The 9434-nt window shown below is 38.4% G+C and overlaps 1 pseudogene; it reads right to left on the bottom strand.

The window, feature by feature from the left end:
• Positions 1–231: 231 nt before the first annotated feature.
• On the bottom strand, positions 232–1258 carry LOC118528895 (prostaglandin reductase 1 pseudogene; annotated as a pseudogene).
• Between the last annotated feature and the right edge of the window lie 8176 nt (positions 1259–9434).

The raw sequence follows: 9434 nt of genomic DNA, 5'->3' as shown, positions 1-9434 counted from the left end.
TTCTGATCCTAAACTGGTTCAAAACATGGCGCTTTGTCAGGAAAGATGTCCCTGCCCTTTGGAAGCACTCGAATAAGGAGGTAACCATGACATTTGTGGTACTCCGCTACGCAGGCATATACAGAAAGTGAAGGTCTTTGCAAGCTGGAAGCCAGCTTTGGGGGAGATGCAGAATTTACACGTTGAGCACCAATTCAATGCCAACAAATTTTTCCCCCTTCTTTTTTTTTTTTTTTTTTTTGAAGGTAGTATACATTTTTACTAAATGGTTAAAAAGAAATTAAGTAATCATCCAAATGATTTCTAGATTCCGTGTGTCATTTTTTTCATACTTTCACTATTGTTTTTCCCAAATTATCTCCTTTCAGCATTCCCATGAATGTAGCTGGCATGTTTTCAAATCCTTGAGTGATGTATTCATGGTACTGGATTTTACCCTCTACGACCCATTTCAGCAAGTCTTTCAGAGCCTTCTGGTGGACCTCTCCTTGCCAGCAGGTGACGATGAACCCTTCCATGAGGAGATGCTGATAGATAGTATTTTCTGGGGGTGGGCCTGGGGGAAGAGGGCAAGTACTATTATATGTAGAGATGGCCCCACATATAGCAATTCTTCCAAATTTCTTCATCTGGGGGATAACAATGTTTGAAAACTCTCCACCTACATTATCGAAGTAACAATCATAACCATCAGGAGAGGCTTTTTTCAAAGTTTCTTCCAAAGACTCTACTGTTTTGTAGTTAAAGGCAACAACATCATATCCAAGCTTTTTGAGGTAGGCAACCTTTTCGTCAGAGCCCACTTCTCCTGCTGCTGCATTAACCATCACTGTTTCTCCATCCTTCATACCACAGATGTCAAGTAGGCCAAAGTAGGCTGTCATGCCCACTGTTCCCAGAGCCAAAGACACCGGTACCGTGTCTGGCCACTCTGCGGGTAGCTTTTCCAGATCTTTCCCATCAGAAATAGAGTGTGTCGTCCAGCCTGAAAAAGCCACTACCACAGTTCCTGCTGGGAAGGCTGAGTTTTTACTTTCCACAACTCTGGCCACTTGCTGCCCCATCATCATATCACCCTCCTTCAATCTTTTGGCCGCCACTCTCATATAAGGATCCATGGTAAGGAACAAAGCTTCCAGCAGGACCTCTCCATTTTTTAAGGATGGGAGTTCAACTGCCTTTAACTCAAAGTTACTATGAGTAGGGCTGCCTTCAAAGTGCTTCTTCAGGGTCCAGCTCTTAGCATGAACCATCCTGAAGTTTCCGACCCTGCAGTTTCCACTACCTAGACAGAATGTGGTTGGGGTTGTCAATTTTTCCCCCTTCTTTTGGGTAATTCATCCATCCTTAAAGTAACACCCAATACTCAAACCAAAAGCAATAACCATTATCAGTGACACAAAGTAGTTAGTGACATTATTTTAACTGCCTGATACAACTGTGGAAAGCATGCTGAAGAAATCTAATGCATGCCCTTTATCAAGGAGTGTGTGCCAAGTGGGTTATTTGAAGATGCATTTTACCTCTTCAGTAGCATGGATGGAAATTTCAAGGGAAATTCATCTGGTCCGTCTGTCTTAATATGCTCTGTTTATCCATGTTGGGCCTGAACTACATAGCAACAGAAGTATCCCAGTTACTGGTGCTTTCCATCTTGAGCAAAGTATGACAAGTGCATATACTCCAGAGTTAGTACATCTAAAGAACAAAAAGCAAAGGGAGGGCATAGAGTATAAAGTAAAATGTATAAGGTATGTTTTATCCTGGGATCTTAATATATATTGCCTGAGGCCTGAGACTGATTTTCTTTTGAAAGGTAATTTCACAAAGAAGATAGAAAATGACATATTGGTGACTTTATTAATTAATATTTTATCCAGTTTTTACCTAGCTTTCCAAGGTCTGAGTGATTTCTACTCCTCCAGATTCATTTTTTTTCTTTCACTGACTTCTAGTGTAACTTGATTTCTATGTATCTCATTGATCGCTATTAGTCAAATAGAGTAATATCCATTTTTCTATTTCCAGAGGAAATTGTTATGAATATCAATGATGAAATAGGATGACATCAATAAACTAATATGCTGAGCTCTTTAGGAAAAAAAACCTTTACAAGTAGTCTCCGCTTTTTCTATAGCTTTAAATTTTGCTGCTATACTTACCTAAAAATGCTTACCACACACTTATATGTAGTATTTATCGCAGCGGTCTGAATATCTGTCACTTTTCTTTAATGTGGGGGACATGGGAAGTGAACACTTGGCGGTAGAAGGCCATCTGGTGTCGATGGGGAGTAACTACGGGTTTCCGTGGAAGCTTTTTCTACCTCATTCTGTTCTCTGGTGTGCTTTTTTTTTTTTTTCCCCCACAGAACAGTTCTTTTCTTTTTTTATTATGCTATGTTAATCACCATACATTACATCATTAGTTTTGGATGTAGTGTTCCATGATCCATTGTCTCCGGTGTGTTTTGAGAAACACACTCCCCACATCCAATCGGCTGTACAGGAAGCCCCTCATGACCTCTGCAAACTGGGAGCAGTATGGTGCCTTTTGGGCATTGTTTTTACTATGTCTGATCTGATTTTTATAGGTTTTAAATTTGACTTCAGAATACATTTGAATTACTATTTAACTATGAACATGTTGGATAATTTGAGATTTTATAATATAGTATGACAATCCTGTATAAAGTTCTGACTCCGAAGACTCTAATACGTTGTTTCATTTTCCTACTGAGTCCAAGCAGGAATATTATGACCTCTGAGATTCATATAAAGCTCTCCTTCCACCCCATTCTTGCCTGTGCCACTCTGCCCTTCTTAGGTTCATGGAGTCATAAGTGTGTCACTTGGGACGTAGGGCTCTTCCAACTCATTTGGGCCTTCAGGATAAATGGAAGGCCTGCGTGCTTTAAAAAGAACAAAAGTGTCTAATTTTCTAGGAATAGAAACATGTAGATATGGACCTAAATGCAATAAGTGTGGGAGGCAAGTTGCGAGTGACAGTGCCATGGTTATATTATATTATATATAATCTGGTCAGTGTTGTAGACATAGAACAGATCAAAGTCATCCCTTACCCTTGGTGAAAAGCTTTAAAAACGGAAATTTCGGAAGTGATAACTGTGGAACTTATCATATTCAATTGTTTGAAGAGAGAACAAATAGACTCATTCAGTTGCTTTCATCTCATCTCATTTGTTTGTTTATAAACCCAGAAGGACTCACTCAGGATGGATTTCTCTAAAGAAGTGACTTGGAACTTAAATGGACCTGAAATTAACGTTGTTCTCTTTGGCAATTGCTTTCTCTTTCACAGTATAATGGATGATGTTGTCAATGATACACTCAGTTTTGGGAAATAACTTTTGTCACCTAGCCTGTTCTTTTCCATGCTTTCTGTTTCGGGCTGATGAATGCTGAAAGGATAATGGAGATGCCTCGTGATAGGAGACTGGATTTGGGGGGGTATCTCCCTTTCTCCTTTGGCCTCCCGTGGAGAGTTCTGGAAACTGAGTGGATCAATCTCCAGTGGATAATATAAGATGTAGGGCAGACTAAAATTAGCAAGGATTGAAGGTCTGATCTCTTCCCTTTTGGATGATCTCGTTAAACTTCTTAATGCCTCAGATTTACCTGTGAAGCAGGAGATAAAATGGGAAGTGAGAATACAATAAAATAAATATATTTGAAAATTGTGGCTATTCTTTATGGGCTGGTGCTGCTAGAAGTGAAACATTTTGCTATGAAAATGGATGGGATGCTTTCTGCCTTGCTGGAATGTCAGCCAGTGTAATTCATTAGTGGTTTGAAAAGTGCTTTGCGCTAATGGAATGAGAGGCACTGGAGAAATTTGAACTAATATTATTAAAAATGAAAAATTGCAACAGAGAAACTTATTTCGCCCAGAACATAGACATCAACATGGAGTCTAATATTGCCAAGAACACCAGTTTGAGAAGGGAAAACGCCAGTCACTCATCTGGACATTTTGTCTTACACGTTTCCAAATTACCAATTTGACTATTTTTGTTTTCCCACTAAATTGTATAAATTCAGTTTTTCTCTGAGAGCCATTGAAATCGACACTGTGTGGTATAAATTCTTCGATTACACTACCTTGTTTTATTCTCCATAACTCTATCTTGACTTGTAAGGTCACATGTATTCTTCTCCCCCAATCCCCATACACGTACCCTTGAAAACCAAATTTCAAATCAGTGCACGTCCTCCTCTTTAGAGATGGTCGTATTCATCATATTGCTGTAGTAATTAAGACGGGACATCCTGAAGTCAGTGCAACAGATAGCAAGCATTTGTGCAGGTTTCTGAGAATATGAGGCACATTATTGCTTTGTTCACATGTACTTTTTCCCACAATAACGTTGAGTTGTGTATTAATGAACACAATTAGGGCTTTTTGATATGGTAAACCTCGGAAACTATTCATTATTCTGTTAACAGAACCTTGCTAATTTTCTTCTAAATTAATGTACTCCTGTGGAGATGTAGATTATGTTTTATAATGCAACACAGTTGGCTTTCACTTTCCTCCCTTTGTTTATTGATTTTGGTTTCTTTGTTCATGGCGTGATTCAGGTGAGTTATAAATCAGAATAACTTCCAGTCATCTTCAAGGGAAGAAACATGCTTCATCTAAATGATAATTTTTTATCACTGCCACTTCCCTTTTAATGTATATCCAAACACAAAGACCAAAAAATTTAATAATATGTATTTTAAAATGCACCCACTAAGGCCTTTTTGCGATAGAAAAGAAGGTCCTACCTTCCTCCTTCCTTTGAAAATTATACTTCATGTCTTCTGTCAAGACTCTTAACACGACTCATATTTTGTCGTTACTTTGTAATGCAACGTAAAGTGCTGGCAGCAACCACCGAAAGTGAACATTAGTGAGTCTAGATATATATTATGCAGATGCTTCCAGCCTAATTACCAGATAACTCTGCATGGAGAATGGAAAGGAGCAAAGGTTAAGTGTCTGCTTTTCAATAAATTTTAAAACCAGGATGAACTACTCTGAGCCTTCATGCAAGAGTGGGCTTGGCTCACGCTAATTCACAAATGTATGTGTTCACAACAATATTTTATTGTTATTTTATTATATTTCTCAGCTGCAGAGAGAAGAAGCTCTTTCTCCTTAATAGCCCTGAAAATCGGCACTGGAGTGAATTGAAGAAGTGAACAGCTGCTCTCGTTGTCCTTACAGTGGGCGATGAAGGCAGGCGCGGCAGGCATTGAGTTGGCCCTTCTGAAAGATGTTTCCTTACTCTCATCTCTTTTGCATTAAAAATTTTTTTATCATTTACACATTGGCCATTTTCTTTCCTTTTCTATTTCTTCTTGTCTTGTCTCCTTTCCACTGTCCCTCTTTCTCTCCTTTCCTTTCTTCCTCCCATCTTTTTCTCTTGGGTTGTGTGTATGTGGGGGGGGGGGGCGGATACAACACAACAAAATTACCTGCCACCTGAGTACCCACAGAAATGCAGAAGGTGAAAACTGCCAAGTTCAAGCCGTGCGAAACCTTTACCAGAATTTGCTCTGCACTGGTTTTCCAACAGCTAGATTTTGTGTGTGCTTATGTGTGTGCCCGGTCTATTTTAGACAGCTTTAATGTCCTGGGGTCTCCTACGCCTAATCAAATTGGAGTTCAGTCTAATAGAAAAGTCCACAGAGGATTAAGTTTAATGCACCATAATAGGTTACTGAGCTTTTGTTAGTGCACATTTTATACGTGTGACTCTTAGGAAGGACCCAGAAAATTAGGTTTACAAGCGTCTTGGAATGTTTCCTTATGGCCTTTTGCATCCTTTCTTTTATGTGGTGATCTCCAAAGAGACCATATGAATGTTGGAAATACCAAGTGAAGAGTCAGAGAAGGCAGGGAGTGAGAGAGACTTTGAAGCCTGGTGTCTTGAAACCGTTTCTTCGAGAGGCCGATGGTGAGATTAAATTGAATTGATTTACACAAAAATTGGATACAGGGCACCAAGTAAAATGTCAAATGCAAGGAAAGAATTACAAAATCTGCAAGCATGATAATTATGCAAAAGAATAATAATGGTTTTCACAGCGAGGGGCTAAGCGTGTCTGACTTTAGCTTATTTACATCTGTGGCAGAAGAGAAATTAAGGACCAGTGAAGGAAGTGTGTCCCCTCATGCTCTAGCTGGTAACCAGAGAAACCACCAGATTTTTCCTGAGCAAAAAAGCCAACAGGCCAATAGGCTTACAGAAATACAATGATAACCTGCATGTGTTTAGAGTTTTACACTTTTCAGAGCAAATTCGCTTTCGTATTTTTAATTAACATTCCCAATTATTTTGAAATGCGGGTAATGTAGGTATCCCATTTCTACAGATGAGAGTATTAACACATGGCAAAATCACAGAAACAAGTGCAGTGGTTTTTTGCTTTGTTTTGTTTTTACTTTACTAATACAGCTTTGTTAGCTGTGTTATTCAACCCATGTTCATTTACTGTTCATGAACTTCAGACAGTGGGGGCCACTGAAGATTTCTAAACAGAGAAATATCAAGATCAGAATTGTGTTTGGGGAAATATCCAGAATGCTTTGGAGGAGGTGGAGGGTGGTTCCCAGCAGGGACAAAAGACTACATCGTGGAATATTAAGTGAAAAGGATAGGATGCTTTGGAAGGGACTCTGAAGAAGAAATCTCAAATGTGCTGGAGATGAGCCTGCTCAGGGAGAGGAGTCGGCACTGGGAGATATCAGTAGAGCTCACACCAGGTTGGCAGAAAGCCCACTGGGTTTGCAGGCTCCCACATTTTCAAACTCATTTTTCACAAGTTCAGAGAATTAAATCTTATACTAGTAATTGTCGTGATGGAATCTGAATTCTATTCCTCCAGAAGCAAATAATCTTAGAGATGGAATAAATACTGTAATAAACCACAGTTTTACTAATTTGGAATGCGTACTCACTTGAATAGGGTCTATTAGTTAGAAATTCCCTACCATCTGTAGAAAACAATTACTCCTTAGGCAGATTACTAATAAAGGCAGGACAGCATCGTCCTCAAAATCTCAAGGAAATTAATTGTTTCCCTGGATTTGGAAACCACTTGAACAACAGTCACCGGCATATGATTAATGTTAAAAAATAGAAAAAGTTTCATTAATATTGCAACTGGAGTGTTTCATGGTCTCCCATTGGAAATAGTTTAATTATATCATATGTGATATATATGTGCTTAAAATAATGTTAACGTTTCTATATTCTGGATATTTCACTTCTGCCTAATTATTCTAAATAAATGTGAGTTTACTGACACTACAAATCCATATATCAGATTCATAAAATATTTTTATTTTTTCTAACATTCCACGGGCTCCCAGAGTCCCACGTTCAAACAAAATTAAGCAAGTTTAGTTCCAGACAGTTGTAACTGACTCCACTTCACCTCGCTATGTTTTATGTTATGGGAGGATATGGAAAGAAAGTAAACCAAGCTATGGAACTTTAAGGTCGTTTCATTCATTTCACCATTCCCGATTCTGCTCCCCAAATACGATGCAGTTCCCGGTGAACACTAAGGCCTTGTTGATTTGCTCTACCAGAGGGCCTGTGGATGTGTGGGCTGCCTAGGGGTCAGCAGCAAATCACTGTGAGCTTACCCCATTTATGAATGACTTCCTACCAGCTTCCTGTTTCCACACCTGTGAAATTAGTTTCAAAGGAACATCAACCGCCTTTTTGTTTGGCGATGTTGCCAGGCTATAAGGACTAATTTTATACATATGTTAGAGAAAGGGATTTGAAAGACAGTTCTTTCTTCCAGTGATCTGCAAGGTGGTGGCCCCAACTCACTGTGCCCATCATGTGGATGTTCTTAATTTAACTGCCTGTAATCTCTGCTACATTTGAATTAAATAACATGATGCAGTTGGTTTCTGTTATAGCAATTTGGTCTTAGAAGAGGCAGGCAATTCTACATTAAAAAATAATGTTGACTTGATTCTTCATGCTTATAACCAGTTTTTTTGACTGAATGCCATCGTTATACTATAGAAACTTCCAACATCTGCTTGCTAAGACATTGGAGAACAATTGTGTTTTATTTTTATTTCAAGCTTGGTTCTGGCTGCCTCTTTTGGTCTGATCCTGAGAACATGTTTCATATGTAATCATGTGGATGTTCACAGTAGATGTCTTTTGTTCCTGGAAGAATTTAAAATGGAATTATCTATTTCCTCTGGCTTAACTTTTTGCCTTATTTTAATTGTACCCAGGAATTTTTATGAAACCATGTCATGTTGTCAGAAATGGCCTCCATATCAAACTTTGCCTTGTCAAAATAATTTTATCATTCATAAATATTTCAGTGAAAACCAAAGACTGCTTATAAATGATTGATTCTGTAGAGTTCACTGACCTTTCCTGTGAAGCCTTTTATTAAAATTAGAGTATCCCATCCTAAATCTGACCATTAATTGTTAATAATGTGGTGATTGAAACCTAGGTTTCTCTAAAACATGAGGAATTAAATTGGTAGTTATAATGATATACTGAAATTAAAGAGGGTCATTGCAGTTCAAAGCTCATTCTCAAGCTTAGCTCTATGCTAGAGTGTATTTTGGTTTCTAAATTAAATCAGGCAAGCTTTAAACCTGAAGTATTCTATATTATCTGGAGAGTTCTAGAAGCAACAAGGTAAAGAACGCTTTGAGAAACTGGAGATTAACATGGATGGGTTATTTATGTCATCTCTTCCATCTTAACCATTTCTTTTCTTTATTGAAAGATGGCATTGCTATTTTATGTGGGCCTATAAGAACAATTATCACTTAACAAATTACCACGTGGCCTGAGAGTTGAAACATTCTGATATTATACAGAGCCAATCACGGATATGGGGCTGAGTTAATTTGAAGAAGGAGCCTGTTTTCTCACTTTTGTCTTTATAAGCAAAGTCGATTTTTTTAAAAAAATTGCTTTTTTATGCTTTCCAAATTCTCTAAAAAAGCACATATTGTTTTCATGAAAAACAAAAGTTAAAAATAAAAGAAAGCAAAGGCAAAAACAAAAGCAGGAAATAATTCCACCAGCCATAGATACCATTTTAAAGAGCACATTTCCTTTTGGTTTTTCTATACTTAATTTTTTGCAGTTTATCCAAGGAAACAAGTATTCGTGGAATATTGTTGTGCACTGGGCACTGAGAGTGGAACAGAATAAGACAGAGGCTCTATTCTGCAGAAATGTACAGCACAGTTATAGAATCAAAAGGGGTGCTGTAAGTTCTCAATGGGTGGCAGAGACAATCCTGTCATGGGAAGAGTTTGAAGAAGATGAAGATGCTCATCTGTGGTGGTTAGGAGACCCCTGATGGAGGCAGTAGGATTGAGTGTGTTCAGGTGTGGTCCTTCCACCCGTCCAGTGACCTATG

Source organism: Halichoerus grypus, chromosome 3 (genome assembly GCF_964656455.1).
Source record: "Halichoerus grypus chromosome 3, mHalGry1.hap1.1, whole genome shotgun sequence".
In the NCBI taxonomy this organism is placed as follows: Eukaryota; Metazoa; Chordata; class Mammalia; order Carnivora; family Phocidae; genus Halichoerus; species Halichoerus grypus.
Note: the sequence above shows the minus strand (reverse complement) of the source record. Positions and strands in the feature narration are given on the sequence as shown.